The sequence below is a fragment of the Talpa occidentalis genome, unplaced genomic scaffold, assembly GCF_014898055.3.
Source record: "Talpa occidentalis isolate TD23 unplaced genomic scaffold, MPIMG_talOcc4v2.1 talOcc4.16, whole genome shotgun sequence".
Taxonomy (NCBI): Eukaryota; Metazoa; Chordata; class Mammalia; order Eulipotyphla; family Talpidae; genus Talpa; species Talpa occidentalis.
This window is the reverse complement of record NW_023601653.1, coordinates 16,585,535-16,603,093: the sequence shown is the minus strand read 5'-3', so window position 1 is coordinate 16,603,093 and position 17,559 is coordinate 16,585,535. Positions and strand designations below refer to the sequence as shown.

At 36.9% G+C, this 17,559-nt stretch overlaps 1 protein-coding gene across 4 annotated transcripts in view; it reads right to left on the bottom strand.

Moving 5' to 3' along the window:
- Positions 1-17,559, bottom strand: part of CDK17 (cyclin dependent kinase 17) — a 90,002-nt gene that overhangs the window by 49,499 nt on the left and 22,944 nt on the right. For 2 of the 4 annotated variants that reach the window (XM_054696116.1, XM_054696117.1), the window contains exon 1: positions 15,899-16,325. The exons of the other annotated variants lie outside the window; for them this stretch is intronic. The gene's annotated coding sequence lies outside the window, so the exon portion shown is untranslated. Of the gene's footprint in view, positions 1-15,898; positions 16,326-17,559 lie in introns of those variants that run through there. 4 annotated transcript variants of the gene reach the window in all.

Genomic DNA, 17,559 nt, shown 5'->3' with positions numbered 1-17,559 from the left:
TTCATAATCACCACATTAGGATGACAGTAAGAGTATTATGAAATTTGAAGCAAAATATCATACAAGGAAGTTATAGGGGTTGGTCCCTCCACCAGAAAACAACCAGTGAAGTAGAAAAACAACCAAAATCAACTATCTAGGAACTCTGAAAACTGATTTGCTACTCTTAACAACCAGGAGAGGGCCTGCTGAAAGAAACTGCTAACCTTGATAGAACCATTTGTGTAAACCAGTTAACACTGCCCATTCCTCAGTCCTGTCCCAGGAAAAGAGAGAAAAACCATATTCTTACAGTAGCTGGTTGGTGCCAGGACAAACAGCAGGGAGCCCTGTCCTCAAAAAATTGGGGGCTGCACATTTTGATCATTCTGGCAGATCTCTTGAGAGACTGGTCCAGATGCAGACACTTGCCTTTCTTTAAGCCCTCTGAGGTTGAAGGGGATATTCCTGCACCAGTATCTATTTGAATATCTAAAGCGAAATCAAATGAATTATTGTTGTTGTCTGAGGCAAATGTTAACAAAAATCTTCATCATGTCACTAGATGACGGCAAAAATAAATGGAATAGACATTTCACAACCACACACAACCACTAATACATATTTGTAAAAATAATTTGGAAAAAATCACAAATAGGTGACAGTGGCCTTCACCAACCAAGAAACACCTGAAGAGTAGGAGAATCTGGTTTCCATTGTTGTCACTATAACAGTCACAATAGCCAGGTTGCAACCAAAAATTACAAAGCACACAGAAGTTCAGAAAACCATTCCTGAAGAAGTTCAGAAATTGGAATTGGTATTAATGTTAATTCAACTATCCTATATATGCTCAAAGGGTTAAGAAAACCAAGCACAACGTATAAAATAAATGAACATATCAAAAAAGATACAGAGGAACCTCCCTGGTGGTGCAAGGGGTTAAGACGCAACCTATGAAGCTCTCTGCAGCCACTGCAGCATGAGGTTCGATTCCCCCTGCAGGCCAGGAAGCAACCCACATGGCACAGCAGAACTCTCCTGACTTGCCCGCTGCTCCCCTCAGCAGTGTATTTCAGTCAATCTGCCTGTTCTGTCCCCCACTGTCTCTGGTGAATCCTCTCACCCTCCCACATCTGGACTGTACCCCAGTTCTTGTATGCATAAATAAATAAATCTTTAAAAAAAAAAAAGACACAGAAACTATAATAAGGAAGCAAACAGAAATGCTAGCGTTAAAAAGCACAGCCTGAAATGAAATATTCACTACAAGGTTTTAACAGGTGATTTATGTAGAAAGAAAAACAGGAGCAGTGAATCTGAATAAAGTAAAATTATGTATTCTGACAGGGGGTAAAAGGAACTTATAGGACCCCACTATGGGAACCCACACAGACATCACAGGATCCTCAGAAGTGAGGCAAAAATACATTTGAAGAAATAATAGCTGGAGACCTGAAATCTGATTTTTAAAAAATGAATATACACATCCAAGAATCTCAAGAAGTCCCGAGAAGTATAAAATCAGAGATTTCAATGGTGATACACATATTCAGACATATTCAGTATCAAAAGAAAGAATACTGAAAGCAGCAAGAGAAAGAATTTGACATACACAACGGACCATCAATAAGATTGATAGCTAAGATTTCATCAGATACACTGGGTATAGAAAAAAATCTGTCAATCAAGAATTCTATATCCAATAAAATAATCCTTCAAAAAGGAAGAAGAAATTAAGACATTTCCCAAAAATAAAAAAAAAAAAAGCTGAGGATTATCATTACTAGTAGACCTGACCTAAAAGAAACAGGCCAATATGATATCTTTGACTATAGATGTTAAATTCTCAACAAGACACTAACAACCCAAATTTACCAGCATACTAAAAGGATTAAACAAGGGAAGTTCAACATTAAAAATCAATATAACACTATATTAACAGAATAAAGGAAAAAAGCCAATTGAACATTTCTAATGATGCAGAAAAAGAATTTAACAAAATCCAATACCCTTTCATGATAAAAACACTCAATAAACTAGGAAAATGAGAATTCTCAACATGATTAAGGCCATACATGAAAAATCCATAGCTAACATCATATTCAATGATGAAATTTCCCCCCTAAGATCAGGAACAAGACAAAGATATCCAACCACTTTCACCACTTCTAGTCAATATGGCACCAAATGTTCTAGTCAGAGCAATTAGGCAAGTAGATTTAAAAAAAAGGTATCATAACTTGAAAATGAGAAGTAAAACTATGTCTTCACAAATGATATGTAAAATTCTAAATAAAATCTTGAGTTAATAAATGAATTGAGCAAAGTTGCAAACTACAAAACACAAAAATCAACTGTATTTTCATACACTTGCAACAAACACAGGGAACAGAAATAAATAGTAACAAAAACAATACAATACTTGGAAATAACTTTAATCAAGGAAGCACAGATTTCCACAGTGAAAACTACAAAATGTTGGTGAAAGAAATTAAAAAGTATTTAATAAATGCAAAGCATCCTGTATTCATGTACTGGAAGACAATATTAAAATGACAAAATCGGGCCTCCCCTGGTGGTGCAGCGGTTGAGCACTGGGCTGCGAAGCTGCCCACAGCCTCTGCAGCGCCAGTTCGATCCCTGGCCACCGGCAAGTGTCCCACATGGCGCGCAGACCTCTCCTGCCACGCCCGCTGCTCCCCTCAGCAGTGTGTTTCGTCAATCTGCCTGTTCTGTTCCCCACTCTGGCTCTGGTGAATCCTCTCACCCTCCGTGCTTCTGACTGTACCCAGTGCTTGTATAAATAAATCTTTAAAAAAATGACAAAATCACCCAAAGTGATTTATAGAGACAATCCAATCCTAATCACAATGCCATTTTTTAACAGAAATAGAAAACCAGATCCTAAAATTTACATAGAATTACAAGGGGTCTTAATAGCCCAAATAATCTTAAAACAGAACATCAAAGTTGGAGAGCTGACACTTTTTGATTTCAAAACTTTCTATAGAGCTACAATAATTAAAACATTGTGGTACTGACAGAAGGATAGACAGCCAATGGAATAACTTATTTTTTTTTTAACATTTTAATCATCATTTTGTTTTTATTTTCCTCAATTTTTTTTTTTGTAGGGATAGGAGCATCAGTTTATTTTTTTTTTAAATAATAAATTTTATTTTTATATTCCCCATACAATTGCAGCCCCCCCATTCTGACCCCGATCCCTCCCCTCCCACCCCCACCCCCAAAAGTGTCTCTGGTTCATAGTTGTTTGTTGATTTTGATTTTCACTTTCTTATAGTTATTCTTTTTCCTGGTCCCTTATTTAAGTTTTCTAGATTCCTGCTATGAGTGAGACCATCCGGTATTTTTCTTTTTCTTTTTGGCTTATTTCGCTGAGCATGATCCTTTCCAGTGCCATCCATGTTGCTGCAAATTGCATGTGTTTATCTTTTTTGAATGCTGAGTAATATTCCATGGTATATATGTACCACATCTTCTTGATCCAGTCATCTATTTTTGGGCATTTGGGTTGTTTCCAAAGCTTAGCTATTGTAAACAGTGCTGCTATAAACATAGGGGTGCAGGTGTTCTTTGGAATTGATGTTTCTGTGTCAATGGAATAACTTATTAACTCAATTTTTACAAAGGGTGCCAAGATCATTCAATAGGGAGAAGATCATGGTTTATTTTTTTCCTTAACAAATGGTGCTGCAAAATTTAGATATATTCACATGAAAAAATGAAGTTAGAACCCTTAACGTGTACCCATATATAGAATTTAAATCCAAATAGATCAAAGGCCTAAAAAAGCAAAAATGTAAAATTCCTGAAAGAAAATATGAAGGAAATAATGATGCTGAATTGGGCAGTGATTTCTTAATATGACATCAAAGACACAGGAAACATAAAAAAAGACAAATTTGACATCAATCAAATTTAAAACTTTTGTGAATCTAGGCACAATATTGAGAGAAAAAAGCCAAGCCTCAGAATTGGAGAAAATATTTGCAAGTCATATACTTGATAAGTGCTTAATATCCAAAATGTATAAAGAACAGGATCCTATAACTCACCAATAAAAAGCACTCATTTAAAAGATGGACAAAGGACGTAAGCTGACACTGCGCCAAAAAAACCCAAAAAAAAAAAAAAAAAAACCAAAGTTCTAGAAATAGAGTGTGGAGGCAGTTATATGTATTTAATGGCAACTAAATTGCTGACAAAAAGGTTACAATGTTAAACTTGTTATATATTTTACCAAAATAGAACAATTTTTAACAACTTTGTCAGCAAGCATTAATATACATTTTCATCAAGTATTCAGTATGGCCAATACCTCATTTTAATAGAATTTTATTAACTGCACTGACAAAATTATTTCAATGTGAGCAGTCAACCTTTAGCAATTGTTTTGAACACAACAAAATAAGTATTAGGACAATGGCTTACAGTTAGGATGTATGAACTCACAAGGCTCTTGCTATTTCCACCTTAAAAATAAGAAAAAGCTAGAGAGACTATAAAATTGTAATTTTTTTACACTCGAAGAATTGAAATGCAAAGTAACATAAATGAACCTAATACTAAAGGAAACAGATCTTTTCAGGAATGAAAACATGGCTGGGGTCACGGTGAAAGGAGGAGTAAACCTGCTGTGAAACTAGCCCAACTTTTAACAACTTTTAAGGGGTGTATGGAGGCTGGCAAGGCATTAAAATCTTGAGCAGCCTCACTCAAAAAGTAAATCTGCACTTTCCCAAGGACCCTTTCCAAGCACGGGAGCTATGACAGGGAAATGGCAAGATTGGGCTGCAACATGCTTAGGGCTAGGCAGGAGAGCTAAGAAAACTTTGTCCCCAAGGGCACAGGGCCTTCACCAAGACAATGCCATGTCCACTACAGGAAGGTGTCAGGGCAGAAGGTGAAGGCTTTCTCCAGAGGCAAGGGAAGCCAGGGTTAAAGAGAAAAGAAAATGTCCCAGTTGCTTAAAATCCCAGCAACTGGGCTATGAAACAAGAATTTTACTACTGGCTTGGCTGTAAAGCTTGCAAAGATTTTTGAGCCTCACAGGTGCTCAGAACCCAAGCCCCAAAGAGGGAAAAGTCCCGACTCCCACAGCCAAAACATTTGATACCAATGGTGAACAAAACAACTAAAGCTCTAACAGTTTTGACCCAAATCAGGCTGCTTTCTGATCAAGTATTCTATTTCAGCAACCCCTCCCGCCTTCAACTATGTCATGGAAATCCATTTTAAAAAATGAATGTTAGCTATACATCATCCTAATGTATGGCACAAATGTTTTGTGCTGCCTATTAATCACACTGAATATTAAGAAAGACATGTACACCTCCAGGGTCAGGTTTAAGAAAATTAATACATTTCACTGCTTCACTAAAAACCTTATGTGAAAATGATTCTTTCCTTATAAATGCATGTAGGTGAAGCATGTCACTACTATGATTTGAAATGGGAGCTAGCAGTTTTACGCATCAGAGCTAATGTCCACGGTAAAGAAAAAGGGCAAATAGTATTTTACTATAATGAAAATTAAGTTTTGATCTTATAAACTCACTGAAAGAGTTTCAGGATCATGGGACCACACTATGAGAATTGTTAAGTTAGTTTCCCAAACTAATTCCAATTAACCTCTCTTGGCAAACTGAACATTAATTATTCAGTAAGGTTATGGTCAGTTATTAGTAGCAATCATATTATTACAGTTACACAGGAAGAACAAGTTGAGTGCACAGGAAGAACAAGTTTAGGAGGCGAATGAAATCAACACTGTACCTACCAGACCAAATTTTAATGAACCTGGAACTCAGAATAAAAGGCAAAGAGTATGACTCCGAGAGTTACATTTATAAAATGGACTGATACCAGGAAGAACATGTATGATAAGAGGAAAGGTCAGAAATGTGAGCAATGAAGGAAGGTAAATGAATAAAGGTAAAGTCATCGAGGCAGTTCCAAAAAGAGTGGATAGACACACAATTGTGACAGATGAAGGAATATTAAAGACAATGTATTAGTACTAATCAATTCATTTCATGGTTATGGCTTGGCCAAGTTTCTGAAAGTAGAAATCAGGTCTTAAAATTCTTAGAGACCCCAATTCAGTATTGTTTACATTGCTGATTGTTCACTGTAAAGAGCAAAACATAGTTCATTACGGGGCCTCCCCGGTGGCGCAGCGGTTGAGCGCTGGGTTGCGAAGCTGCCTGCAGCCTCTGCAGCCGGTTCGATCCCCGGCTGCTCCCCGGCCACCAGAGGAGGGTCCCACATGGCGCGCAGACCTCTCCTGCCGCCCGCTGCTCCCCTCAGCAGTGTACTTCGGTCCTTCTGCCTGCTCTGCTCCCCGCTCTGGCTCTGGTGAATTCTCTCACCCTCCCACGCTTCTGACTGTACCCAGTGCATGTATCAAACAAACAAACAAACAATAAATAAATAAATAAATAAGACATGCCTCTAGAAAATTAAAAAAAAAAAAAACATAGTTCATTATATTGGAACCCCTACAAGTACATGATGTAATATCCCACTAATTACCCCAAATTCAGTAACAACTTAGGAAAAAAAAACAATCTCTGAGAAGTCTTTTACTGGCTATTAACATTGGATTCCTCAATAAATTCATTAATAAACCCCCAAATCCTTCTGGCGCTCAAAATATTTTCCATCTAAGTTGTTTTAATTTAATTAATTTTATTTATCTTACAATTACATGTTTAATTTTCTCAAACATGTATTTTTGCATATATTGTTGGGCAGTTAAAACTATGATTAAAATCTTTTTTAAAAATCAGTGTAGGGTCTCCCCGTGTTGCAGTGGTTAAGCGCTGGGTTGCAAAGCTGCCTGCAGCCTCTGCAGCGCCAGTTCGATCCCTGGCTGCTCCCCGGCCACCGGAGGAGGGTCCCACATGGCGCGCAGACCTCTCCGGCCGCCCGCTGTTCCCCTCAGCAGTGTACTTCAGTCCTTCTGCCTGCTCTGCTCCCTGCTCTGGCTCTGGTGAATTCTCTCACCCTCCTGCGCTTCTGACTGTACCCAGTGCTTGCATAAATAAATAAATCTTTTTAAAAAAAAATCAGTGTAGATACTTTCATCATGAATAATCATCAGTTGATCTGCAGATGATAAATCCCAACAGAAAGGCATTTGTTTGAAACAGCTGTTCAGTTTCAGTGAATTCAGAAAGTCATCTATTAGAAATGTCATCTGACTCTTTTGATAATAATGGTCTTACTCAAAGCAGAACCAAGAGGGCAATTGTAACCACTTGAGGTAGGGCCTCATTTTGATATACAAATGGTTACATACAAGGAAAATGCCCACTTAAAAAGCAGCAAAGATTTGGAAACAAAATGATATCTAAACTATCAAGATTTCATTAGTTTCATTCATTTCATTATTTCATGAAATATTAAGATTTCATTAGTTTCTAGCTGTTCCGTAAGTAAATGAAATTTTCTTAAAAAAAAAGTTTCAAATTAAATTGCAAAACCAGTTTACTGAAAGCTATTTTTAAAAGATTTGCTTGCTCTGTCAATTATCTCATACACTTAAAAATCAATCATCATCTCTGGTGGCTAGTAAAAAATTAGTACTCTAAAAAAATTGTTAGTTCCTCCACTACAATTGAAAGCCAAAGGTGGCAATTCAAATTCTCATTCTCTATTTCAGTTAAGTGACGAGAGCTCTAATTGTGGGTTTACATCTATGTACTGCCTTTCTTAAAGCACAACTACAGGAAGATCATAAATTGTACGAACAAATTGCTAATAGCAACATAGCTATCTGTAATAACATAATACTGGAAACAAACCAAAATTTATATATAGGAAAATGGATAAAATATGCTAAATTTGTAGCATGGAGGGTAATACAATGGTAAAAATGAAAGAACTACAACCTTGTCACAAGAATATTGGCATGATGTTTAACCAAAAAAGCAATTTCAGGGCTTCCCCGATGGCACAGCAGTTGAGCGCTGGGTTGCGAAGCTGCCCGCGGCCTCTGCCGCGCCGGTTCAATCCTCGGCTGCTCCCCGGCCACCGGAGGAGGGTCCCGCATGGTGCACAGACCTCTCCTGCCGCCCGCTGCTCCCCTCAGCAGTGTACTTCGGTCCTTCTGCCTGCTCTGCTCCCTGCTCTGGCTCTGGTGAATTCTCTCGCCCTCCCGCACTTCTGACTGTACCCAGTGTATGAATAAACAAACAAACAAATAAATAAATAAAACATGCCTCTGTTAAAAAAAAATTTTAAAAAAAAGCAATTTCAGAAAACATTTAGAATATTCTTCTTATTAAAAAACATTTTATATAAAATAATAAAATAAAATATATATATAACTTATATAATACTAAAGACTGAGATACAAAGTTCAGTATGATACCATTTAGGTGGTGGCAGGGAGAACATACAGAAAGATGTATTTCTGATTTTGTTTTAGATGTCAGCATCACAGATACTAATTATTTTATTGATGTAAATACATCATACTAGATAAGCAGATCATGCACAGAACAGTGAGGACAATGTGTCATGAGTCAAGAACTGTGTTTAACACAATTGTGAAAATTGGTGAAAAAACGCAAGTTTAGGGGAAAACAGTAAGTATAAAGCAACATAATTAAAGGAGATTAAAAATTTTAAGAGAATAAATCTTTTAATAATAAAAAGAACACAGGGCTAGAGTCAAAAGGGCTTTCTTTTTTTGAGTCCTGCCACTTAGTAGCTATGTAATCTCAGGCTACTAACCCACTTAATGAGCTTTCAACATTAAGTTTCGTCAGAAAAATTTAATTTTCCCCCAGAAACAAATAGCCTGTATTTAATGCTAACAGATATGAAATCTGGTCTCTTTTGGAAGACATCACTTCATTTTTGGCTTGACCTGCTGTCCCTCACCCACAAACATTATCTAATACTGTCACTACACTATCCCCAAATAAGACACCAAACTAATTGGTCCAGGAGATTCCCCTCATAACTTGCACTGACTATTGATTTATTGATTATAACAACCACTTAGGACCAACTTCAAAAGACAAATATACCCTGGGAAAGCAACTGCTTTTACCTGATGTACAACATTCAATAAATGCTGTCCCTACAAAAAAAAATCATATTAACACTAATTACAAAAGTCAAGACTGACTAGATTATACTACAGTAACAAATACCAACAACACAACTAAGGGTTCATTCTTTCAAGCTATATAGACATTGAGAACTGTACGGGTCTCTGCTCCAAGTCTTCGAGGACCGAGGATGCAGTAGCAGCCACCACAGGAAGGGGATCAAGAGTGTAGCAAAGTGTAGACTAATTCCTAAAGCTTCTGTCTAGGAAAACCATATATTACTTTTACTCACACTTAACTGGCTAAATCAAGTCATACGGCCATGCCTAATTTTAGGTATGTAGGAATTTCTAGCATACTTATAAAAACAGGAGAGTCAGATACATACAATTTTTACAATGTTTTGGGGCATTTGGAGATAAACAAAAAATTCAAGATTAGAAAGAGCCAATATAATCGATTTTCAAAAAATTTAACACGAAAACACAAATAGCAAAGAAAAGGTCAAATGCTAAGAAAATCCCTATCAAATTCTAAAAGATTAAAAAAACAAACTACATCTCCTAAGCAATTAAAAAGAAATTCCAAAGAAATAATTACTTTTCTTCCTAAAATCTCAGTATAGTCTATATAGTCTAACAGTTAACAGATTCCAGTTATACACAGTGGATCAATAGCTCCTCCACTACAAAAGAAATAAAGCAGGAATAGAAAGAATTTTTTTTGAGTGTGTATGGTGTTCATGAACAATCCATCATTTTCGTGTGTGCAACTTTTCAATTTTCCCAGCACCATTTATTAAAGAGACTCTCTTTTTCCCCATTTTATTGGAATGCCTGCTTTACCACAGATTAAGTACCTGTATGAGCATGAATTTATTTCTAAGCTTTGGATTTTGTTCCACTGACCCTCATAAGTATTTCTGTGTGAGTACCTTATTCTGCTGCTTTATAACTGAGTTTGAAGTTAGGTAAGATGATATTCCATTTCTCTCCTTTTCCCCCAGGTTTGCTCTTGCAATTCAAGACTTTTTGTTTTTCAGTTTGAAAAACATTGCTGGAATTTGATAGGGACTGTGTGAAATTTGTTTATCATTTTAGGCAGGATAGTCATTTTGATTATACTGATTCTGCCTCATCCATGAGCCTGAGATATCCTTCCATCTCTTCATGTTGCTGCTATCTAAGTCCTTTAGTAACATCTTGTACTTTTCCTTTATTGTATTAGGTCTTTTACCTCCTTTGTTAGGGTGATTCCAAGGTATTTAATTCTTGTGGGTGCTATTGTAAATGCTAATTATTTTCTTAAATTTTTTTGTTATCTTTGCCCGTTTATATAAAAAAATCCATGATATTGTAAACTTGCCACTTTGCCTTATTCATTTATTGTTTGTAATAACTTTTTGATGGAGGCTTCAGGATTTTCTATGCCAACTTTTTTTTTAACTGACTTCTGTCAGCTTATTCTGAGAGAGATCTGTGAAAAGTCTATTAATCTACAACTATAATTGCAGACTTGTTTGATTTTCCTTTAAGTCAATTTTTGCTTTATGTATTTTGAAGTTATGTAATTAGGTACATACAAATTAGAACTGTTACATCTTGTTACTGATGACCCTTTAACATCATCCCTTTCTATCTCCAGCAATGTTTCTTGGATTAAAAACATTGTGTCTCATTAGTATAGTTACAGAGCACCTTCTCTTGGTAATCTGCATGGTATATTGTTTTCCATGTTTTCACTCTGAACCACTGTTTATGCTTTGTAAGCACCATATAGTTGAGTTTTACTTATTTTCCTTATTCAAGTTGATGTCTTCTAGTGAGAGGATTCAGTAATTTGCATTTAATTAGTGATACAGTTGTATGCAAATCTGTCATTTTTCTGTTTGTTTCCCATGTCTCCTTGTTCCGTCCTTGCTTATACTTTCCTCCTTTTGCATCACATTTTTATTATTCTATTTCCTGCATTCTATTGACTTATCTTTTCATGTCATTTTCAGTAGTTACTGTAAAAGATACAAAAATGCATCTTTATTTTCTATCTTAAATTAGTACTTTTAACATATCCCCCCAAATGAGCAATTCTTACAGTTTTACTCTGTTTACCGCCTGTTTCTGCTATCTTACAATTACTTCTACATGTTATATTGTTTTTCAATATAACACTACTACATTGGACTAATGGTTTCAGCATTGACTATAGTCTTACCCACTATATTTAATCTTTCCAGTGCTCTTCATTATGTCCTGCTTCCACCTGAGAATTTTTTTCTTTACTCTGAAGAAATCAGATTTCCTATAGTGCAGACATTCAGCTGACTTCTCTCAGCTGTATATGTAATATCTTTATTTCATTTCAATTTCTAAAGAATATTTTCACTGTATTTAGTATAGACTTACTTGTTGGCAGTTTTTCCTTCCATAGTCTGTTAAAAAGTTGACTTTCAAGTTCTTACTATTTTCCTGTAAATAATATCTTCCCTCCAACTATTTCTAAGATTTTTCTCTGTATATGTGATTTTTACAATCCCAAATTATGTGCTGAAGAAATACAGCAACATCTGTACCAATTGCTACTATTAAGTTTTTTGTACCTACCTACTTAATAAGTTATTTTTTAGCTTAGTGGTGCAATGAAAAAATTTCAAAGAAATTAGGGCCTCCCGTGGTGGCACAGTGTTTGAGCGCTGGGCTGCGAAGCTGCCCGCAGCCTCTGCAGCATGGGTTCAATCCCCTGCCACCAGGCGAGGGTCCCACATGGCGCGCAGACCTCTCCTGCCGCCCGCTGCTCCCCTCAGCAGTGTACCTTGGTCCTTCTGCCTGTTCTGCTCCCCACTCCGGCTCTGGTGAATTCTCTCACCCTCCTGTGCTTCTGACTGTACCCAGAGCTTGTATAAATAAATAAATCTTTAAAAAAAAATTTTATTTTTCAGAGAAATTAGGTTAAGTGTGATTTTGTTATTTATCCTGTTTTGGGTTCACTAAGCTTCCTGGACTGTAGCTAGTATCTTAACAGTTGTGAAAAGCAGTGATTATTTCTTCAAATACTGTTTGTGTCTCCCCTTTTCCTATCCATTTTATCAATGTCTTTTAGGATTACTCTAAACTAGGTAGCTTATGAAAAACAAATTTATTTTGCACAATTCTAAAGGCTGGAAGTCAGAGATCAAGTGCCAGCATGGTCAAATGAGAACTTCTGGGTTACAGATTATTCATATGCTCACATGGTGGATGGCACCAGGGAGCTTTCTAGGTGGGGCTGGGGTGTGATCCCATACATAAGGGTTATACCTTTATGACCTAAGCATCTTAAGGCCAAAGGCTCTACCTAATATCATCACAATGGTTAATAGGACTTCAACACATGAAATTTGGGGGGCATAAACATACAGACCATAGCAATCAAGGACTACAATTATATATATGTTAAATCATCTGGTTGTTTTTGCTTTTTAAAAAAAAGCTATAACATTTCTTTTCAGCTTATTTTCTTTCTGTGCCTTAATGGTATCCTTTGCAACAACTTTCTCTCAGTGAGTACTATCAAGATAGTAGATACAGGAAATCACTTCCCTTTGCTTAGTCTTCTACTTTACTCCTCAAAAATGGGGAAAACAAGTTCCTCTATGTTTCATAAATGAACTTCATAAATTGCTTTAAAAATTATTAAATCACTCCTCCCTTTTAGGAAGAGGGCTGGGAATATGACCCTATCTTCAGTCCCTTCTATGGATAAGCTATTACAGAATGTTCCAGGACTCCTCACAAATGTAAAATGGAGCAATGTATATAAGGAAGGTGCTGAACTTTCAAAAGCATCCCTTAGTTATGATTAAGTCTTTTTCAGACACCATACCTACTATTTTTTCCTACTAAATAACCCTCTAAATGCCTATATATTTAAATGTTTAGTCTTTATCCATAAAACTAAAGAGTTTTAAAATTGTCCTCATATCATTCAATGCTAAATAAAAATAAAATTGCTTTTTTCCTCAAAGATCAGCTGTGTATTAATTGCTACAAAGAAGATAATTCTTTTATCAACTTATTGTTAACACCACCATGTATCTGGTCCTACGGAATTTACAATTTTCACACTCATCATCTCATTTAATCTTCAGAACAAAAGCTCAAAATTTAACTCATTGGCATTAATAAGCTAAGTAAATTCTTGACAAAAGTCAAATTTCAAACTATGGGTTCTTTCCACTAACCTACACAAAGTTGATTCATGTGCAGACTGAAAGAAACACTGCCTTTCCTTTTAATTTTTGTAGAATTAGATATTCAGTGAAATAAGGCAAAACATTTCTGATAATCTTTTTCAAAAGACAATCCACGCTTTAAAAACAATGTTAGCAATATCAAATTACCTGAAAGTCAACAAATTTCAATTATCCCATCAAAACTTGCTTAACAAATGATTTACTGATGAAGACATCATATCTGATATTCTTCTATATATTTTTAAAACTAGTTTACACAAAGCAGAATATACTATAAATAGTAACTGTAGGAGATCAGTAAACACTCTTCCTTGGGCAGAATTATAAAGACAAACTCCAGACTCAATTTCACAAACAGGAATAACTTTCAACTATTCCTTGTCATATTTCAATACTGAGGAGAAATTTCAGACAAAGGGAAGGACAAAAAGCTTTCATCAAACCTTCACTCCTATCTAGCCTTCATAGACTAGACAGTGTTATTTTTAAATGAAGCTATTTAAAATTATTAACAAACTTCTGAAAACAGTATTGTCAAGTGTTAGACATTCCATCAGAAATAGGCTACACCCATTTATTATATGAACACATATCTTACCCTTGCTACACAACAAACCATTTTTTTCATTACTTTTATGGAGAGTATGACCTACGAAAGAGGAAATAAATATCCCTATGAAAAAGCTTCTTAGTTCTAAGTACAATAAACTAGCGCCACTATCTAACATCATTATATATATTATATCTGATAAGTTATATCTAGTATATTGCAAAATAAACAGACATGAAGTAAAATTATCTCTGAAAAATAAGTGGAATTATAAACTTATTCATACCTCCCTTCACCCCCCCCCAAAAAAAAAATCAGTTCATAGTAATTCATGCTTGTCTGAAATATTTGGCTAAGGCTAAAACCCATCATTACAATAGATACTTATATATAAATCAATTAGCTTTACACTACCAGGAATATAAGTAGCCATAATGCTGGACATTCACAAATGGCATATAAAAGCAGTGGCTTAAAAATGCATGACCAAGATGAAAATGCATACTTTGTGCAAAAACAAAAAATGTAAAAAAATATATAATATTAAAAAAATAAAAATGTATATACCTAGAAACACTGGCCTGCTATCTAACACAGACAAGAGAGTTCTCACACACTGATGTGATTTGTCAGACAAAGGGTGAGTTTATAAATGCATTACCAGGCCTATTTCATCTATAGGAATAATCTAGAAGATTCAGGAAAAAAAATGAGAAGGGCAGAATCATTCCTCTATTCAACAAAGAACATTAGGTTAATAGGACTTATTTCTTTTACTCCAAAGAAAAACTAAAAAGGTCCTCATCTGAATCTATCTGTACAAGGTATATAGTCAAGAGGTCATAAGCTCTAGATGTGGCTATATGTTCCCATGCGATTCTGTGGTTGAAAGTTAGGAAGTGACTGAATTGTTCCCTCTTTCAAAGGTAGGAAATGAGAGGTTATCCTGAGGTCAGAATCTTCTAATGTGGCTCTTGATTTAAATTGTGTTAACTTGCTCTGCTCCGGGATGAAAGCAATTATGATCAGATCAATGTGCTCTGCAGCTGGCTAGTTAGCGTTCCAGAATAGGCAGCCAGCATAACAGCTTTGGGGCTTCTCTGGGCATAGTGCCTCCTAAGATTCAAGTGAAGGCCAGTCCTGTTGCTACCAATCCCTAAACAATATTTTCAGCTCCCCAAGATAACAAGTAAAATAAATAGAAAACATTCTTTTAATTGTCCAAGTAGGCTATAAATGAAGTGTTCAACATTTTAGTCGAATATTCACTAGAAAATGTTTTGACACTTTATACAAAATCATTATACTGGCTCAATAAATTATATGACCTTAGTAGCATCAGCTGATTTCTTGGAAGAGAAAATTTAAAAGGAAGCCACTATGATATTTGCTCTAAAAAAGTTAGATGAGGGGAGCAAGCACGGCCAGAAAGGAGTGTAAAGAATCCTAAAACCTAGGAAACTATAAAGTCCTCTATTTATGCATACAAGAACTGGGGTGTAGGCCAATGGTGAAGGGGGTGAGTGGATTCACCACAGACAGCAGGGAGCCGAATGGATCCCATACATATATGTGTGTATATACACACACACACACACACACACACACATATATATATATATATATATATACACACACACACACTGCTGAGGGGAGCAGCAGGTGAGACAGGAGAGGTCTGCTGTGCCATGTGGGTCAACTCCCTGGCCAGCACCAGGGAGGCCCTACAAAGTCCTCTTAAAGAAAATGGCGTGAATACAAAGTTTTATGATTGCTTTAAGTGATACTATGAAACCAACTTATTCCAGTTTGACTATAAAATCCACTTTAAAGTTTGAAAAAATGCTTCAGCCTACTACTTTCTTTCAAGTTAGAATGCAAGAAAAATGTCTGAGGAAGAAGTTATATTCACGAAAAATAAAAATTGACGACTCAACTAGCTTAAAACAAGTCAACTAATCAAATCAATAATTGGGGAAAACACAAAAGGGAAAAAAAATTATACCTATATACGTTAGCATTTTAACTTATAACTTTAAATGTGCTTACCAATCTCTTGCTGTTAGACAATGGCCATGATTCTTACATAAAATCACACGCCATTTTGCAACCATCCCAGGCCGGCAAGGTTCACCATCGGTTCTAGCGAATTGAAGAATTCTGGAGCCCTTGGCGTCATCAGGTTTTAACAGTGTTGTGGCAGAAAGGCACTGCGGGTTCTCCATGGATCCGCGTAAACAGTAAAGGAGAGTCCTGGAGCTCTCAGTGGCTTTTTCAGGCTTTTAATGCTCTTTGTATGCCAACTGTTGTGGGGCAAGCCCTCGGGCTGGCAAGGTGGGGGATTTCTGGGGGTCTGGTAGGCCAGCCCCCAGCAAATCTTTACTCTTTCTTTGGGCTCTGTAGTGATAGGAATGCTCAGAATGCACCCTATGCAGACGGGTGAAGGAGGAGTCCTGGACCCCCGGGCGGGGCGGGGTTGGGGCGGGTGGCTAGCTAGCGGTTCTGCTCTCTCGCTTGTTCTCCTGGCTTTCCTGTGATGCCGCCCTTATATGCGCAGGCTCAGCCCAGGTGAATCCACCTACGCATGCCCACACCCTACTCCAGGTGCCGCCATCAGGCATACATTCAGGACCACTGGAATCCATCATTAATTCCTAATGGCAGGAGGGTAGAAAAATCTGACAATTATTTGCCCTACAGACTCTCTTTGGAGTAGTGTGGTGGTCTCTTCCTCTGTAGCTGTTCTGCCACCCCCCATTCTCTGTGATGCAGCCCTTATAAACTCAGTCTCTGAGCTCAGGTGTGCCCACCACCAGACTCCAGATATCCACCATCAGGCATGCGTACCCTGAGCCCATACTCCCAAGTGCCTCCAGCATTCAAGGCCGCAGGTGATAGCCACAGAGGCCAGCAGTAAAAAAGCTTGAGCAATCCTCACTTACCCTACAAATGTTAAGCAGGGGAAACAAGCCAGTAGGGAGACAGCAAGTTGAGCCCCCTGCCAATCTCTATATGATCTTTTCTCTGGCCTCTCGTGGTCTCTTCCTCCTGTAGCCATTGCTCGCCCTCTGGTAGCCATTCTCTGAGTAATGCTGCCCCCCCCTATATATATATATATATATATATATATATATATATATATATATGGCCCTGACCTCTAGGCGCAGGTGTGTACACTTGCACATGCGCATACACCCATGCTCAGGTGTCCATAGTCAGGCCCACACCCATGGGTGCTCCACACCCATGAGCCCTCTACCTTAACAAGATCAAGGTGGCAGGTGATAGCCACAGAGCCCAATGGCATAAAAGCCTGGCCAATTTCATTACCCCACACTAACAAAGACTCTACAATTTCTAGTTAAATCTTTAAAAGTGAAGTGAAATGCATGCCAAACTTTTACAGATTTGTATACCTTTCAAGATTTTTAGTTATCCTTCCACACATCTAATTTCATAAAACTTTTTTCAGCAACCCGAAAAACTTGACTTGATATATCAAATCTTATGCATTGCAGAGAAATAATTTATTTGGGCAGTAATTAAATTATGTGATCACTATAATAAATAAAGCTGGTATATAACTGGTAGGAAAAGAATCGAAGGTCAAACTAAAGAAAAACCTATTAGCCACCAGTTAGTATCAAACATGCCATGGCCATCAATCAGTAGCCTTACAAAGGGAATGAAGGCCACAGACTAATCAGTGC